We start from the raw sequence: 19,330 nt of genomic DNA on the forward strand, positions 1-19,330 counted from the left end.
ACATACAGAGTATATGATCTCCACTTACCGTGTTTGGAGGGTGATCAGTCCTCGAGGTCAGCCACTACGGGTGTTGTCCACAGACGTCCAGGGGGTCTCGGATCGCTGGCCACGCCCCACGTTGGAAGCGCCAAATTGTCGGGGTCGTCACGACAATACCCTTCGTCCACCAGTCATTCCAAATTAGACTATGAGCATTTGGTACCGGGTAAGAATGAGTCAGACAAAAAGCTGGTTCAATCTCAGAGCATGCTCGTGCTTCTACAAGTATCAGCAACGATCACAGCAACTGACTTTATTTCCGGATACACAGTACTATATTGTGTATTAGAAGAAGGAATGCAATAGGCGGGGTTTAAGCAGTACATGTCTAGTATTCGGTCTTTCTGATTTGTCCTGACGTCTTCTGGTGAATCCTCCTCTCTTCACATATCCTAGGTTTCGATTTCAGAAGAAATGATACTTGGTTTCTCAGAGACAAAAGCAGGGCATAGGTGAATACTGGCAGCCATTTTTAATATAGTTACATCTACATTAGCTAGGAGAAAGGGAAAACTTATTGTTTCACAGCATAAGAATATAAAAGTACAAAAAGTGTATAAAGATATATCTTTTCACCCTGACATTACCAATTTTGAACGGCATTTAGCCTACTTTATTATTTGGGCCTATAGCTGTGTTTCCTCCTCATCCTGCCCATTGCCCAGCCACTGCTAGATGAGTCTGCTGGTACATGGACCCAGACCACTACATTCCCCTTGTACTCTACACAGCCAGAATCTGACCCTGCTGAAAGTCAGGTTCCCCTTCCCGCATACTATACCACCTTACACGGGGACAAAGAGGAAGGTGCAGATGAAAGTGCAGGTTCCTTCATCAGGTGGGGGGCATACTCATTGGCGACGTCACTGGCACAGGGCCCCTCATAGTACGCAAAAGTGTTTCTGCCAGTGGGAGGCGCCACCTGCCGTCAAACACACCGCCGTACTATGAGGGGCCCTGTGCCTGTGCCAACGAGTGGGCCCCCCTGCTTGCTCAGGATCACAGCACTTGCAAAGTTGAAATACTTACCTCTCCCTGCTCCACCGCCGTGACATATTCCGCGTTTCCTGGGCCCACAAAAATCTCGAGCCAGCCCTACCCCCCCCCACAACTTTAGCCAAATGACCCCCAGTTTTCAATGCCTAACTATTATTATGAAGTAAATTAAGATTGACAAGCTTAAGTAATAAGAATTGATGTTTTTGGTATTAAAATGGGCACTGTAGGTGTTTTCCTGTCCTCCACTCACTGCCGACTTTGATTCCCCATTGACTTGCATTGGGTTTCGTGTTTCAGTCGGCCCCCGACTTTTTGCAATAATCGACCGATTTCACCCGACCCGACTTTTGACAAAGTCGGGTTGCGCAAAACAAGACTCTATCCAAAAAAAGTAAAAGTCGCTCAACTCTAGGCATGACTGTTTCGTGGCTACGTAACTGAATTCAAGGGGTGATCCAGAAGGCATTTACCATGGCACACATGTGACATTTTGAGGTGTGTGTGGGGCCATGTGTTGCATGCGCCATGATTGGGAACAGGGACCTTGGTATACACAATTTATCCTTATTCTCCCATTCTCCACTTGAGTTTAGCTCAGCTCCCATTCTCACTCAGTCTTCCTTCTGTTTGGGCAGCTGGGGGGATTTCAGGACATCTAGGCTCAGTGTGGCTGGAATACCCTGACTCCCCGCCGCCGTCCTCTGCTTCCTAGGCCACCTTGCTGCTACTTTAGCACCCTCGTCCGCCCTTCTGTTGACCTCTACCTCCACGGAGTCACCGTTTGTGTGTGCTTTCACCTTGATTATGCCAACCTGGACTGGTAACATCAATGCCTTCATTAATTGTTTGCACTCAAAATTTACTGTGCTAAGGCAAGGAAATGTGCAATACATGAAATGTGAATAGCATAATGGCTTGGGAAATTTATGAAAAAACACGAGATTCTTAGCACAAAATTTGGCCAAAAGTTGTGAGCCCATCCACCAAACGTCAAGGTAATCTCAGAACAGATGGGTACCTGAGCTGACTGCCTAGTGTGAACACTTGCCTATGGCTAATAACATGGTAAAGCCTGCTTTTATAGGAAGCTCAGAACCAACTGTGTCTGGATGTCATTAAAATCACAGCATGGTGAAGGGCGGGGCGTTCAAGTCAGAAAAAATAGTACATAGTAAATATAAGAAAACTGACTGAACAGCAATATAGTCTGAACTGGTGCATAACCAGAAAAGTCACATAGCAAATATATCAATGGCTGCACTCAAAATTTACTGTGCTAAGGCAAGGAAATGTGCAATACATGAAATGTGAATAGCATAATGGCTTGGGAAATATATGAAAAAACACATGAGATTCTTAGCACAAGATTTGGCCAAAAGTTGTGAGCCCATCCACCAAACGTCAAGGTAATCTCAAAACGGATGGGTACCTGAGCTGACACAGACACAGTTGGTTCTGAGCTTCCTATAAAAGCAGGCTTTACCATTTTATTAGCCATAGGTAAGTGTTCAAACTAGGCAGTCAGCTCAGGTACCCATCCGTTTTGAGATTACCTTGACGTTTGGTGGATGGGCTCACAACTTTTGGCCAAATCTTGTGCTAAGAACCTCATGTGTTTTTTCATAAATTTCACAAGCCATTATGCTATTCACATTTCATGTATTGCACATTTCCTTGCCTTAGCACAGTAAATTTTGAGTGCAGCCATTGATCTATTTGCTATATGACTTTTCTGGTTATGCACCAGTTCAGACTATATTGCTGTTCAGTCAGTTTTCTTATATTCATTAATTGTTTCACCAGCTCTGTATTTTTAATGGGCTTACCGGATGATGTAAGAAATGCTCGGCGTCTCCAGATAGGGCCATAATCATGGTATATTCCCCATGCATAATTTGAATCTGTGTAAATATTAGCAACTTTACCTGCCTCAGTGAGTGCCTTCAACTCTGCCTCCTGCACCTGAGTCTCCCACCAGGGCCCTTGGGTACTCGGTACCGGGTACAGTACTTAAGGGGACGTGTCACGGCGGCAACCCGGTCCGTGGCCCTGGGTGCTCATGTAAAAGGGATATTGATTAAAGTTTATGTTCGTGATGCCACCTCTTTTATTTGGTCAGTGGGGACAATCACTGCTTAAAGTGGTCCTCTGGAGTGGTGTTATGGCAGCTAGATGGTATAACTTCCCACAGGTGAAGTAGGTCCCCAGGTTCCCTGGTGTAAAGGTGAAGATGGTGAGTAGTGCAGTAAGAAACGGAGGACACAGGTTTGCAGTCTCTTTACCTGGTTTACTGTAGCTTCAGGCAACCGCAGTCCAGGGCACCAGATCACAGGTCCTGGCAGGGTCCGGCCTGCTTGGAAGTGAATCCAGAGTCCCCTTTACCAGGTGAAGATGAAAGCCTTCCTCAAAGTGCGGTGGTGTTGTAGTCCCTTACTTCCTATGGCTTCTGATAAGGTCCTCACAGTTCCTCTCTGTCCCCCATATAGGTTAGGAAACAAACCCGTATGACAGATGACTCAAGCCTTTTTACAGCGTCTCTATCACGACCCGGGCCCAAATGTTACTGTGCCTCCTGGGTGTAAAGACGGACAGGTAACTTTAAGTTCAGCTGTCCTGCCGGTTTCAGCTATGTCCCTTAGAGTCCGACACAGCCTCGGTCTTCTGGCTACCGGAATCTGCGCTAGCCAAGGAGGTAGCCAAATCACTGCTCTGCTCCCCTGGTGTCACTCTCCTGTGCCTTTTCTCTCCTGCACACTTTCCACAAGCTGTCCTTTCTTTCGCTCTTCTCTTTCTTCAGGAGCTGTAGTAACTCTGACTACACGGCCCCTTCAGTCTTCCTGACACTCACTGTCCGACTGCACTCTCCTCTCTCTTCTGACAGACTGACTCAGTCTGCTGTCAGGCACTAACTGTCTGCTTTCCCTCCAGACCAGAATGTATTTATATGGGAGTTCACCCTAAACCAGGTTTAGAGCTCCCCCTTCTGGCCTGGAGTATGAACATGTTGTGTGTATGTGATTACCTGATAAAAGAGATCCTTCATCGCTTCCAAGCGTGACATCACTCTCCCCGTGAGGAAAGCAATGCCACTGTGACAACCAGGACCCTGGAGTGTCACACTCCCGTTAAATCCAGTACTCCCAGACTGGGAAAAGAAAACAACAATTGTTACAGATTATTAGGAGACATACAACATTTTTAAATGCTTATAAACAGGTTAATTAATATAACTTTGGCTTCCCTTTATGGGAAGAATTAATGCTTGAACAGTGCAAAACATATTTACAAAAATATAAATAACTTTTTAATACTACATAACAGTGACTACCCTTACAGGTATACTACTTTAAGGCCTTCTTTATTCAAAGTGCAAAACATTCATTATCATTTTCACTGCAATTCGCAATACTATCTGCATATTATTACACTAACTCACTAATCATTTTCTCAAAGTGTATTAAATCTGAACACTCTCTTAATATATTTAAAGGTGCAAACATTTTTCAAGTCATTAGTACTTTCTGAGTACGTTTCCTATCTATTCTGAATATATCAAATACTTTCACTTTATTAAACAAAGTGCAACCAATTCAGCATTTTACTATGCTTTCTTCTGCTTATTTTCTTGTCATATAATTTGAGGTAGCATTTTCAAAAGCGCAATTTATCATTCTAGTCAATCAGTTAAACAGCAGCAACAATGCGTGGGACCCTTCATGAACCCCCAACGTAGGGTTGGGCGGGCTGCAAGGCGTGTATTCAGACCCGGGGTTTTTCTTCAGGTCTCTGTAAACAAGCAAACAAGGCCATACCCACGCTGGCAATGTGGGTAGAACCAGGGTGCAGCTTGAGGGTGCCAACTATACACAAAAGAGTTTGTGGACCTTTTACTGTCCATGGCCGGAATGTCTTTAAACAAATGATCCCTTGAAACGGAAATCTGGTCAGGTTAAATGAACTTTCAAACTTCAACAATTGTAACAGTCATTATAAACTCTCAGCAACAGTTATTTAACTCTTTACTTTTTCTAATGCTTGCCTGGCCAGGGATGGTTGCCTTCCCTGCTCCTCTCGACATCTACAGTGCTCCTGCCAGGTTATCATGGGGATTTCCCCTTGGAGCATGATCATGTCCTCCTCTGCGCTCAACTCTAGTGGTGTGCCTGTGGGTTTTAGCAGTGCTCTCATGTGCCCTTTCATATCACAGTCCTGGTCCCAGGGAATGTGGTAATGGCACCAACAAGATCGGGGGGCTGATGTTGCTGAGAGCGGGCCTACCAGTGACTCATCAGTCTGCAGCGCGCCACAGTCGGTGGCCGCGATAAGGTCAGTCACTGGAGCGGGGTCAGTAGCTGGGGCAGGAGCAGTCGCTGGAGCTGGGTCAGTCACCGGGGCAGGCTCGTTCTTCATACCTGCTTAAGATGCGATCCCTCTGGTGCTGGTCTGCTCCGCCGCTGAAGCGGCAGTCGCTGGTCGATGGACAGGCCACGGTGTTGTCGTCATTTTTGGCAGCATCTCACTTTCCGGCTCTGCTGAGGTCAAAGATGCGGGCTGCAGGTCTTTAGTCGGCGCCGCCATGTTTTTCAGCAGTGCCGCCCTTTCTGGCTCTGGAGAGCCGGATCTTGTTTCCTGCTCCGGACCTGATGAGGCTGCTGACGGAGGTCCGGTAAGGCTCGTGATGAAGGCCTTCTTCCACCCAACCACAGCTTCCATCTGCACGAGCTGCCAGGTGTTTTCTGTCTTCAGTCAGGTGTCTTGTACCTTTAGCAATACAATGTCCTAAAAATGTCACTTTTTGTTTGCAATACTGTAATTTGTCACGTGAGACCTTACAACACTTTTCTGCCAAAAAGCATACCAAAAAAACTGTAGCTTCCTTGCAGGACATCTGGTCTGGGCAGCAGAGCAAGTGGTCATCCATGTACTGTAATAGTACAATCTGTGGATGAGGTGAAGAATGCATGTGCCAACTCAGTGATTGTGAAACATTTTGACATCACGGGGATCTGCGACAGTACGGTGTGAGGATTAGGTAGAATTGAGGTCACACTCTCTGTAACATCATTAATAGCCTTTAAGTCATGAACTATTCTATAAGTGTCAGGGGAACCATTGAGTCCTTTTTCTTCTTAATGGGATACAAAGGGTTGTTGCAGGGGGAAGATCTTTGCACCAGAACCCCTGCCTTAACATACTCTTTAATATCCCTGCTCAGGGCCATTGATTTGGCATTAAAAGGGGTATTGCTTTAAAGAAAGAGGAGTCGTTCCTCCTTTTAATTTTATTATGACCGGGGAGGAATGGGCAGCCAACGCACATCAGCGTTTCCCCCTGCCCAAACGGTGTCTGGCACCTGTCTCATTTCCCTGTCCTCAGACATTTTGGTGTCAGACGCTACTTTCACTGCTTTTGTCATATACACCATTGCTGCAATCTTACACAAGTCTTTATCTGAGAGGGGACTTGTGACTGTAATACCCTCAAGAGAGTACTGTATGGTGGCCTGGATAGCACTCACCACACCTGTTCTCAGCAAATTCATAGGCGTATTGTCATTAACAATAAGTTTTGTAAGCACCTCTTGGCTATGTCATAATTTTAGTCTTATTTGTTTAGTCATAGGTAGTGTTGAGCATTCCGATACCGCAAGGATCGGGTATCGGCCGATATTCGCCGTATCGGAATTCCGATACGGAGTTCCGATATTTTTGCGATATCGGATACCGGAATCTGAAGTTCCCATAGTGCAATTATGCACTATAATGGAGAGTGGGCGGTGCGTGGGCAGAGACTGCGTGTGTGTGTGTGCGCGGGCGGGGTCTGTGCGGCGTGCCGGGGCTCTGTGCATGTGTGCAGGCATCGTCCGATGGGACTACACATCCCATCAGACGATGCCTGCAACAGTAACAGTGGCTAATATGTCAATCAATGATGGGACAGTAGTAGTCCCATCATTCGGCTAATGTGTTGAATGTAAAAAAAAAAAGGAACATACATGCTACATAGACTACAGACATACAGACTACAGACATCATACATACAGACTACAGACATCATACATACACCATACATACTACATACATACACCATACATACTACATACATACACCATACATACTACATACATACACACTACATACTACACACATACACACTACATACATACTACATACATACACCATACATACTACATACACACATCATGCATACTACATACATACATACTACATACAGACTACATGCTACATACTACATACTATATACATACATACTACATGCGTACTACATACATACTACATGCGTACTACATACATACTACATGCGTACTACATACATACTACATACATACTACATGTGTACTACATGCGTACTACATACATACTACATACACACATACTACATGCGTACTACATACATACTACATACACACATACTACATACATACACCATACATACTACATACACACATCATACATATTACATACAGACTACATGCTACATACTACATACATACTACATACTATATACATACATACTACATACATACTACATACATACTACATGCGTACTACATACATACTACATGCGTACTACATACATACTACATACATACTACATACAATACATTCATACATTACATACATATAGACATACAGTACATTAAACATAGATTTCATACTCACCATCACTTGTCACTTTGTTCCCCGAAGCCAGTGTCATCTGTAAAAAAGATTAAAATAACAAACAACCAATATACTCCCTGTCCGCAGAAATCCACGAGTGTCCAATGACGATCTCCCATGGAAAACGGCAGCATCAGCTGATGCGACCACTCTCTAGGGGCTCCAGGAATACAATGACGGGAGGAAGGTAAAAATAGTCCCTAGTCTCACTTTTGGCATTGCTGTGTGAGAAATTTTCCCAGGCAGCAATTGCCATAAATTGAGACTTTGTCCTAAGGTAACCTCTCAGTGATGCACTGCAGGAGCCATTGTCTCCTGTCAGTGTGTCACTGAGGGTCCTATAGAGCAGTGACATCACCCGATGTCACTGTTCTATAGGGGAGATAGTCGTAGGACACTCGTTATTAATTGGACTACGGCGGACAGGTAGTATACGGTTTATTATTTTAAGTTTTTTGCAGGCGCTGAAGTATGGTAAGTATGGTTAAATGAAGAATATTAAAATACTTTTTTCCTAGTGTGTGTGTTTTATTAACCCTTTATTACCATTGGATTAACAGAGCCCCGGCACGCCGCACAGAGCCCCGGCACGCGCACAGAGCCCCGGCACGCCGCACAGAGCCCCGGCACGCCGCACAGAGCCCCGGCACGCCGCACAGAGCCCCAGCAGGCCGCACAGACCCCGCCCACACACACAGACACGCAGTATCTGCCCACGCACCGCCCACACTCTTCCCCCCTCTGCAACAGGATGTAGAAGCACAGAAAGGGCTTATTTACATTCCGATATTTGTGTCCCATTGACTTGCATTGGTATCGGGTATCGATATCGGCGATATCCGATATTTTTTGGATATCGGCAGATCCAATCCGATACTTCTTGATATCGGAAGGTATCGCACAACACTACTTATCAACCTTTAACCCTTATAACTTCGCATCAATATTATTTATGATCTAATTTTGTGTTGTATAACAATCTGATTTAACCCCTTCGCCCTGAAGCCCGTTTTCACCTTCCGGACCAGGCCAATTTTTACAATTCTAACCACTGTCACTTTATGAGGTCATAACGCTAGAAAGCTTCAATGGATCCCAGTGATTCTGACATTGTTTTCTCTTGACATTCTGTACTTCATGACAGTGTTAAATTTTCAACCGTTTAATTTTTATGCCCTTAAATCAGAGTCATATCACACAAAACAGTTAATAAATTACATTTTCTTCATGTCTACTTTACATCAGCACAATTTTTCAAACTTTTTTTTGTTAGGAAGTTATAATGATTAAAAGTTGACCTGCGATTTCTCACTTTTACAACAAAATTTGCATTATTTTTTTTTTTTTTTTTTTTTTTTTAAGGACACCTCACATTTGAAGTGACTTTGAGGGGCCTATGTGACAGAAAATATCCAAAAGTGACACCATTTAAAACTGCCCCCCTCAAGGTACTCAAAACCACATTCAAGAAGTTTATTAACCCTTCAGGTGCTTCACATGAATTTTTGGAATGTGGAAGGAAAAAATAAAAATTTACTTTTCTTTCACAAAATTTTCCTTTAGACCTAATTTTTTTTCTTTCACAAAGGAATCAGTAGAAAATTGACCATACAATTTGTTGTGTAATTTCTCCTGAGTGCGCACATACCCAATATGTGGAGGAAAACAACTGTTTCGGTTCACGGCAGGGCTTGGAGGGGAAGGAGCGCCATTTGACTTTTCGAATGTAAAATTTGCTGGAATAACTAGCAGATGCCATGTTGCTTTTGGAGAGCCCCTGATGTGCCTAAACAGTGGAAAAGCCCCCACAAGTGACACCATTTTGGAAACTAGACCTTTGGGAACTTATCTAGATGTGTATTGAACACCTTGAACCCCCAGGTGCTTCACAGAAGTTTAGAACGTTAAGCCGTGAAGAAAAAAAAAAAAAATCACACAGATGGATGGGGTCATGCATCATGAGATTTTGGCCAACAACCTCCTTCCGTCAGTAAAAGCATTGTAGATGGGTCATGGCTGGGTCTTACAGCATGACAATGACCCAAAACACACAGTCTTGGCAACTAAGGAGTGGCTCCATAAGAAGCATTTCAAGGTTCTGAAGTGGCCTAGCCAGTCTCCAGACCGGAACCCAATAGAAAATCTTTGGAGGGAGCTGAAACTCCATGTTGCCCAGTGACATGGAGGGGAATGCCGTAGAAATAACTGCCTCGTTCTACTGGGATCACGTAGTGCTCCATCGCAGTTTGCTCTCTTCTACTTCCTCTTACCAACAATGGCACTGGCCCACTCTCCTTTCAGCTCAGCTGCCCATTTTTCAATAGCCTCCACCCATTTTCCTTTTGGCTGGCATTAACGGGTGAGGTGGTTTCTTCTATTTCCACCGTGCCCACCAGGGCCAGGCACTACTCATGATGGGCTGATTTCTCCAAACAAGTCACCTCCCAGGCTGGATGGGTTATTGCACCTTTTTGCTCTCCAAACACCCACGATGGGCAGGGCCTCCTCTGATTTTCTCGCCATCGGCCGCCATTTGGATGTCTTCCAGTGGTCGCCATCTTCATAGCACCTATATTGAGACATAGGCTTCTGATGTTGTAGCAATGCCCACAGGCAGTCTTGTAATGTCTCATACCGCCATAACTCCAAATATACACCTATTGCTGTCAGCCCACTGCGCTGTCGGGGTCGTAAATGACAATATGCTCTCATTCACCAGTCATTCCAAATTAAAGTATGAGCCGAGCATCTGGTACCGGGTAAGAATGACTCAGACAAGGTGCTGATTCAATCTCAATTGAATGCCCGTGCATCTACTCATGTCTGCAACAGTCACAACAACTGGCTTTATTCTAAAATACACAATACTATATTGAGTGTTAGGGGAAGGCGTGCATTAGGCGGGGTTTAAGCTAGCATTCAGTCTTTCTGATTTGTTCTGACATCTTCTGGTGGATCCTCCTTTTCTTCACATTCCTTAAGTTTCGATTTCGAAAGAAATGAAAGTTAACTCTTTAGACACTGAACTAAAATAAGAATGAACACTGGCAGCCATCTTTAAATACAATTACATTTACAAGCAAGCAGTTAGGAAAAACTTATTGTTTCACAGTATAAGAGTATAAAAGTACAAAAAGAGTATAAAGATATATATTTTCACCTTGACAATCCCCCCTAAACACTAAGTTTTTCCCTTAAAGAAGGATCCTTCGAGACTGTCCATGTGATGGGAAAAAGGGGAGGTGGATTTCTTCATCCAGACACCTCAGAAACTCTCCCCTAGCGAGAGGCCTCCAGGCAGCTGAACCCTTCACTAACCTCACATGGAGTTCTCCCACTGTTCCTAAACTAAATCTCTTAGCATCATCTGAGAATGGGGGGTTTTATTTATTCTCTAGAGAGAAATATACTTCGGGATCTCCCCTGGATCAGTACCATTGTACTCTGGTAAGTCTACTTCTTGATTGAGGAAGGTGCCAGTCGGAGTTGCTTTGGCAATAACCTTTTTATACAAGGGAATAACACAACAGAAAATTATCGATCCAATTATAAGGAGGGCAATTAGTATCAAACAAACTTATTGAAGGAATCCCTAGATCCCACCTAACCAACTGGGGAAAAAAAGATGTGTCTACTCCAGCAAACATGACACGTCGTCTTATTGTCCTAATTTGTTCAACTTCTTTTTGCAACCTTCAGGAGATCTTTTGGATCTACATTTCGCCATTCAGGTCTGGCTGTCTATATTTCGTCTCGTAAGTCTTTGGTCATACTGTCAATGAATGTATTTACCAATACTCTAACATCAAGTGGGTTTATGGGACTGTACTCCATGTCTTCCCATTTCAGCTGTAACCGTCCAAAGTATAGCTCTACACTTTCTCCTTTTGTCATTGTAGAAAATCTTAATTTGCGTCCTAGCACGTCACCTGTTTTTGTGCTCACTAACTACCTAGGCCTGCCTAGGTGCACTTATACGTCCATCATATGGTCATTATTTGTCTGTAGAATGAGAAAGGTTGGTTCTCAGGGTCAGCCAATTGCTTTGCGTAGCTAGCTAGTCAGAGGGCCTCCAGGGATAATACTCCTGTATCTGTCTTACCCTACCTGATGTGGTTGGTTCTCTGGTGGTGGGGAGTGACATGACATGCTGGTCTACAGCTCCTTCCCAAAAGGATTACTGTCAGCCTACTCCTAAAAGTTAATGTCCCCACTATCCGCCAACCACAATCCTGTGTCAGCTTCTTATATCACTGCATGTGATCTTGTCTGGACAGGATTCAGTGTAATTCTCTTAGGTCGGGTTGTAGCACGGGTCATACAAGTGTTAGGGCCCAAGTCCTCAACTATATCCTGAAAGGCATCTTGGCTAAAATTGACGAACCTTTGTTCTCTGTAATATATATATTATTGATCCATTCAACATTTTTATTAATCTGCACCTATGGGATTATAGAAACAATGCCGGCATAAATCTGGTTCTGGGCTTTAAACTGGTCAGGCACCCCCCTTGGCACTCCAATGGCATCAATATATATCAGTGGATCTTCTTCATAACTCATGTGGAGCTGATCAAGGCTTCTCCTCTTTCTGGTAGGTTCATCAGGTATCTTTGGATCCCAAGGTAAAATCTTGAACTGCATAGCTAGTTTAACAAGGGTGCATTGGCCTATCCAGGCATTAGGCAACCTAGGACGGAGCTTACCGTCTCCACATAACCAATAAATGTCGTACATATATTGTGTATGTTTGATTAGCAAATCAGTATCTAAGGAACTGTTCTCTTTGCAGAAACCTGTCTCGGAGATCTCTACTGGTGTACCTGTGGTGTCGTGGGAATTATAGCAGGTGTAATTGTCAGCTAATACGGTTACTTCTCCTGGGACCTTTAGTCTGGGTTCCTTATGAATTAGTGGGACGTAATCTGGGCAATCAGTGGACTTCAAACCTTTCAACATATTCATGACACAGGCAGTGGTGTTGTCATCAGGAAAAAGCAATGCATGTGTGTAGAGATGTGTATTCGCAGCAGCACAAGCAATACATCCTACAGAGATATTCTGGACTCTTACATTGTATCTCACCCATTCTAACCATAGGTTTTTCCTTGGGGCTGTTTGTGTTTCTATGGAGAAAACCTCTTGCCAACTGAGACCTGGAATGGGGATCACTTCATTAACTACATTTTGCAAACGCTCACCTGGGCCTGTTTTAGGTGTGCTGGTAACAGGGGCTTTGGTTGGTCTGAAGCTAATATCCTGGAGCTGTATATGGCCTAAATTCCCATGGTATCCACTACTAAATACATAATTATAATGCCTTCCCAGTACAAACGTCTGCAGATCAGCAGATTGGGGGCTTTCAAGATTTAGGAGGAGGGGGTGACAACTTTTACCCCATTTACAGCCTCTAGGTGGTTGCAGAAAGGCTGTTAGATGCATTCTCCCACGGAGACTCCTACCCGTCCCATCCTTAGGGAACATGGCTTCGCTAGGTTTATATCCCCAATCATCTCCCGTATTCCAGGCAGCATCTGACCAATAATAACGGTTATCGTTGTCATTTCTGGTAACACACATATAAAACTGGATGATCCCCCCCCTACCACCTGTTCAGTCTCAAGGCACTTGACTACATCACAGAAATCAAATCGCCAGATATTCACCGGGGCTGTCAGGTTTACCCAGAGTATAGTGGGACCTTAGTATTTTCATTTACATTAGGGGCCGAAAAGGTAGGGGCGAGGATGGCCCCTATTTCCAGGATCAAAAACAGCAACATTTCCCTTCAGTCACTACTGTGACTAAACACTGGTACGGTCTCTTTTACAGTATGAGGCGTGGATCCAGGTGCTCTTTCCTTCAAGTTTTACTGCAGTGGGGGTGACCAGAATCACCGTGTAGGGTCCTTCAAATCTCGTCTGGAGACAATCTCTGCGCACAAACTTTTTCACATACACCAGGTCTCCTGGCACAAAGGGATGGTGTCCAGGAACCTTGTCTGAGTCTGGAAGACAACTGAAGACAGTTAAATGCACTTTGGCAAGGTGTCCATGTAAGGCCTGCACATAGCTAGTCAAGTCCTGGTACTTGAGCTGCAACTGTTGTGAAAAGAAACATTCAAGACTGGGGCTCCTGCCAAACAGAATCTCATACGGTGACAGTCCTGTCTTCCTGTTTGGGGTATATCTTACTGAAAACAAAGCTAGAGGAAGGCATTCTGTCCATGGTTTACCAGTCTCTGCCATTGCCTTCTGGATTTTAAGCTTAAGAGTTCCATTTAGTCTCTCCACTCTTCCACTACTCTGTAGATGGAGTATGCAATGCTTGACTTACCCCCAGTGCTGCCATTACCTCTGACATGATCTCTCCAGTAAAGTGGGAACCCTGATCGCTTTCAATGACTTCAGGAACTCCATACCTGCATATGATCTCAGCCATCAGTTTCTTTGCCATTGTCTTAGCCGTAGCTTTGGCAACTGGGTAGGCTTCTGGCCAACCTGAAAATAAATCAATGCAGACCAACACATACTCATACGTCCCTACCCTGGGTAACTGAATATAATCAATCTGCAGTCTCTGGAATTGGTTAAAGGGCCGGGGAGTGTGCTTGGATGGGGTTTTCACTGTCCTACTCTGATTATGTGTGGCACATATCATGCAGCTCTGTACCTGCCTTTCTGTGCAGGTGGAAAACCCCGGGGGCAATCCATTGTTTCTGTAGGGCGTCACACATGGCCGTCTTCGAGTGGTGCACATTCCCGTGCAGAACCTGTGCCATCATTGGGTACAGTGCCTGTGGCAGGCAGACCTTTTCACCCCTCCCCCATAGTCCAGTGACGGTATCAGAGCAAGCCCCTATCTTTTGCCACCTATTTTTCTCCTCCTTACTTGCCTGTTCTTGTAACCGGGCTAAGATGTCTTTCAACACAAGTGGAGATGGTGGGGTGTCTAGGTGATGTACTTTAGAGGCTACAGGAGTGCTTGCTGCTTTCTTGGCAGCCTGGTCTACCAGTGCGTTACCCTTTGTCCGTCCATCAGTGCCTTTGGTATGTGCCTTTACCTTTATAATGCCTGCTTGGGTGGGAAGCTGTAGTGCATTCATAAATTGCTGGACTGCCTCAGCATGTTTAATGGGGTGGCCATTTGCTGTCAGGAAAGCCCTGGCTCTCCAGATAGGCCCATAATCGTGTGCAATGCCAAAAGCATACCTGGAGTCAGTGTAGATATTTACAGTCTTACCTTCTGCTAGTTTGCATGCTCTGCTTCTTGTGCAGACATATGAGCTGGCATTGACTCTGCCTTGATTACCTCATGTTCTGAGACCACAGCATATCCGGTACGGAAGCGTCCTTGGTCATCTTGGTGACGGGATCCATCTACAAAAAGCTCAAAATCAGCATTAGAATAGGCACACTAGAGACCAGCCATTTCCTAAGACATTAATTCTAGACAATCATGGGGTTTGGAAACCTAATCTTGTTCCTCTAGATCCATTCTAGAAAGAAAAAGAGTGTCCTTGCTCATGTCACCTACTCCTCCCCCCTTTGGATCCAGGGGAACAAGAGAAAAGTAGCGGGGTTCAGGACAGTGCACCTTTTCAAAGTCACATTAGTAGGCATGAGAATAGCACACCAAAGTCGCAGCTGTCCAGCCATGGACATGTGGCTAGGTTGTACCTGATTAAGGATACTATATACATCGTGTGGGGTATGGACCATCAGTGGGTAATCCAAAACAATCTCTGAAGATTTGTGTAGCAACAGCTGGACAGACAAGGAACTTCCTCTTGCCACCGTATCCAGGCGCCCACTGTAATAAGCAACAGGTCTCTTTTTGTCTCCATGAAGCTGAGTCAGCACACCTGTAGCATGTCCTGCATAGGTGAGCTCTGTCTGCAAAGCAGTCTGCAATACTGTACGGCAGTGCTCGGTGTCTTGTAATCATATACGGGGCCTGCAGTGTGTAACACCATATCACAGGGCAAATTCCCTCTTTGGGTGGACATAGCGTCTCCTGGATGCAAGGGGCCATAATTGGCAAGATAGGCCTGACACTCTTGGGCTATGGCTGGGCTTCCCTTTTCTAGCTATCTGTTGGGCCAAACCACCTCTATGTGACAGGGTAGAGTTAGCTGGGTTCACTATGGCTCCTACCTGGTGGGTAACTATGTCCCCATACCTCACTGAGAAAAGAACCTGGGATTCCTGAGGTGTGATGTAGCAACGTGAATGACAGGGAACCAAACTTCAGATTCCTAGAAAGTCTGGCCTTGTAAGTGTGAAGGTTTCATGGGAAGAGGAGATGTAGGGGCCTTTCCGGGCTGGGGGGTCTGGCTTTTACACCGATTAAAGCAAGCTCTTGGTCTGAAAATTGACATAACGGGGCCGGAGAGGGAGATTCCCAGACAGGGTTTAAAGGGATATTTTAGTATGAGACTGGATTTGTGTAAGGTGGGGAGGGCTGGAGCTGATAAGGAACGCTGCTGTCCTTGCAGCTGTGAAAGGGGGGCTGTATTTGGAGCGGGGAATTGCTGTCAGCGTTTAGCAAGGGAAAGGTGGGGGCTACAACTCCGGGTCTTCTTGCTTCACAATTGTAACAGACCTCTCTACACTGAGAATTAGTAACTCCGCATACATCACAGATCCACGCAGCCGGATCATAGGGTGGAGGCGCACTAAGTTTTGGCAACCCAGTATATATTGGTGCTTTGGGATTGAGGGGCACAGAGCTTACAGTCGGGAGTAGAGGCTTGATTTCCTGGGGAGGGACCATATCATCTAACAGGGAGACCCCCTGTTTATCTTCAATTTGCTATATATCAACCACTCAACTTGATACAGGTAATTACCAATCTTTCAATTACTTACAAGTTTTCCTCCAAGACTAGGCACAGGTCTATTTCACTTTCAATTCCATACAGTACTTATTGCTTTAAACATAAATCTCTCAGCGTGTACTAAACCAAGGACAGAGAAAACTTAGAATGCAATACATTGCCCCCCTTCCTGTAGCCCACAGCACCGAGGGAAAAAAATTGCAAGCAGGTCGCGCAGGGATTCACTCACCCCCTCCCATCTAGTAACACGGAGATAAGAAGAATCACTGCATTCCCCAGCGCAAGAGGGAGAAGCAAAGCCCTCGTCTTTGCCCCCCTTTCTCTAAGTTCGTAGCACAGATGAGGAAAGAGGAGCGGTCCGCTCCCTCCTCCCCTCTACTACACAGCACTGATACAAGGCTCCGTATCTTCTACAAAGTAACAAATTGCAGCAGTTTTCAGACTTAATTTCTACAAAACTTTCCTATGATCCTCCGTGGTCTGGGCGGAGCCCCAAGGACGGCCCGTACACACACACGCGGCAGGTCTCCACCCAGGTTGGATTCTGCACAACACAAACAGGACACACCTACGCCTCTGGAGAGCCCATCCCGCCGCCATTACAGGGCGATGGCTGGGACCGCATTCTCATCACCAGTGGCACGGCAGCCATTTTACAATCTGTAAAATCACAGTTCAAAGGCATTTTATAACCAAACACGGGTTCTACATTGTCTGATCCTCTCTCTCCATCAACCTATTTTCATCCTTTGTTCTTTAAGCTTCGCGCAACTCGCAGATGAGCTTGCGCTTGTTCTAACAATCCTTTATCTTTCAACATGCCCCTTTTATTTTCTCTGAGATTGGGCCACATAGCCGGCTACAATCTCCCTGACGAGGGCAATCCTACATGCTTATACAATCTCTCAACATTCTTGACTGCCTTCTTTCCCTCCCGTGACTCAACTATTGCCCTGACTTCCACGGCATCCTCATCTAACTTGTGGGGCACTGACTTCTTCTGCTTTAAGATACGCAGCTTGACTCACAGAATACTATGTCCTCCTGCAGTAGGCCACTGGCAGCGATACCAACACTGTGTTCTATACCACGGAACTTCGCGTTCAACGTACCAGGAAAAGAGCCTCGCGCTCAATGTTTCCTGTCTGTCCCTAACCTGAACAACAGTGATTAACAGGCTATCCTGCCACGATATTCCAAACCGTCGGGAGGCGGTCTCCTAGTGAGAGCCCTCCACAGAAATACAGGTGGTCCCCCTCCGGGACGTCTTAAATTACCTAGTTGGTACAATATCACAGAGGCTGCGTCTCCTATCCCTTTCTCTAAGCTGCCCCACAATCTACAACTGGCTCAATTTATCGCTCCACTTCACTACTAGACAATAGTCACGGGTAGGGTTGTTGAACGGAGTACAATAACCGGTGGAGGAGGTATGGTGTACATGAGGACGCGCCGGATGCGACGTCTTTCAGTTGCTGGTTCAGAGCGTGGCACAGGATCGCGCTCGATCTCACCACTCGACCGGTCACCTCCCGGACCCAAGGAGACCACAGACAAACCAATAACGGCTGAGACACTAGCAAGTGTGACACATACAGTGTATATGATCGCCACTTACCATGTGCGGAGGGTGATCAGTCCTCGAGGTCAGCCACTACGGGTATCATCCACAGACATCCAGGCATGGGTCCAGGGGGTCTCGGATCGCTGGCCACGCCCCCCGTTGGGCTGCCAAATGTCGGGGTCGTAAACGACAATATGCTCTCATTCACCAGTCATTCCAAATTAAAGTATGAGCCGAGCATCTGGTACCGGGTAAGAATGACTCAGACAAGGTGCTGATTCAATCTCAATTGAATGCCCGTGCATCTACTCATGTCTGCAACGGTCACAACAACTGGCTTTATTCTAAAATACACAATACTATATTGAGTGTTAGGGGAAGGCGTGCATTAGGCGGGGTTTAAGCTAGCATTCAGTCTTTCTGATTTGTTCTGACATCTTCTGGTGGATCCTCCTTTTCTTCACATTCCTTAAGATTCGATTTCGAAAGAAATGAAAGTTAACTCTTTAGACACTGAACTAAAATAAGAATGAACACTGGCAGCCATCTTTAAATACAATTACATTTACAAGCAAGCAGTTAGGAAAAACTTATTGTTTCACAGTATAAGAGTATAAAAGTACAAAGAGTATAAAGATATATATTTTCACCTTGACAGCGCCATGCACTTGACCTTGTTACTCCACCAGCAAACTCACTAACTAAAACCATGAAGTGGTTCACTTTTCTCTTACCCTAGCCCCCCTCAATCTGGGCTAGTCCCAAACATTTAACCATCTCTTATCAGAATGCCTTAACTTACTACAGTTGCTATCCTACACTTTCTCTTTACCTCAGCCAAGTGCATCTCAGTCACCTTAGGCATTACATTCGCAATACTCACACAGCAGCATCAGTACCTATAATACTATGCATTGTTTACATTACCTTCCTAAAAACTACATAACAGTTCATACTTCAAATGACGCAACACAACAATAAAAAAAGCATGACTATTCTTTTCACGCCACGATGGTCTTCAGGGGCAGGGCAGTCCACATCCTTACAAGTCCCTGCTTGCTGAAATAATACAAACCCTGATGCACGTTTTGGCGCACTGCCTTCATTTTAATTACACTTTATTGGTTCATATTTATTTTGGCTGCTACTATACTTTCACCAATATCAGTTGTCTAGATTTGCATTATATATTCTTGTTGCTCTC

Source organism: Ranitomeya variabilis, chromosome 4 (genome assembly GCF_051348905.1).
Source record: "Ranitomeya variabilis isolate aRanVar5 chromosome 4, aRanVar5.hap1, whole genome shotgun sequence".
Taxonomy (NCBI): Eukaryota; Metazoa; Chordata; class Amphibia; order Anura; family Dendrobatidae; genus Ranitomeya; species Ranitomeya variabilis.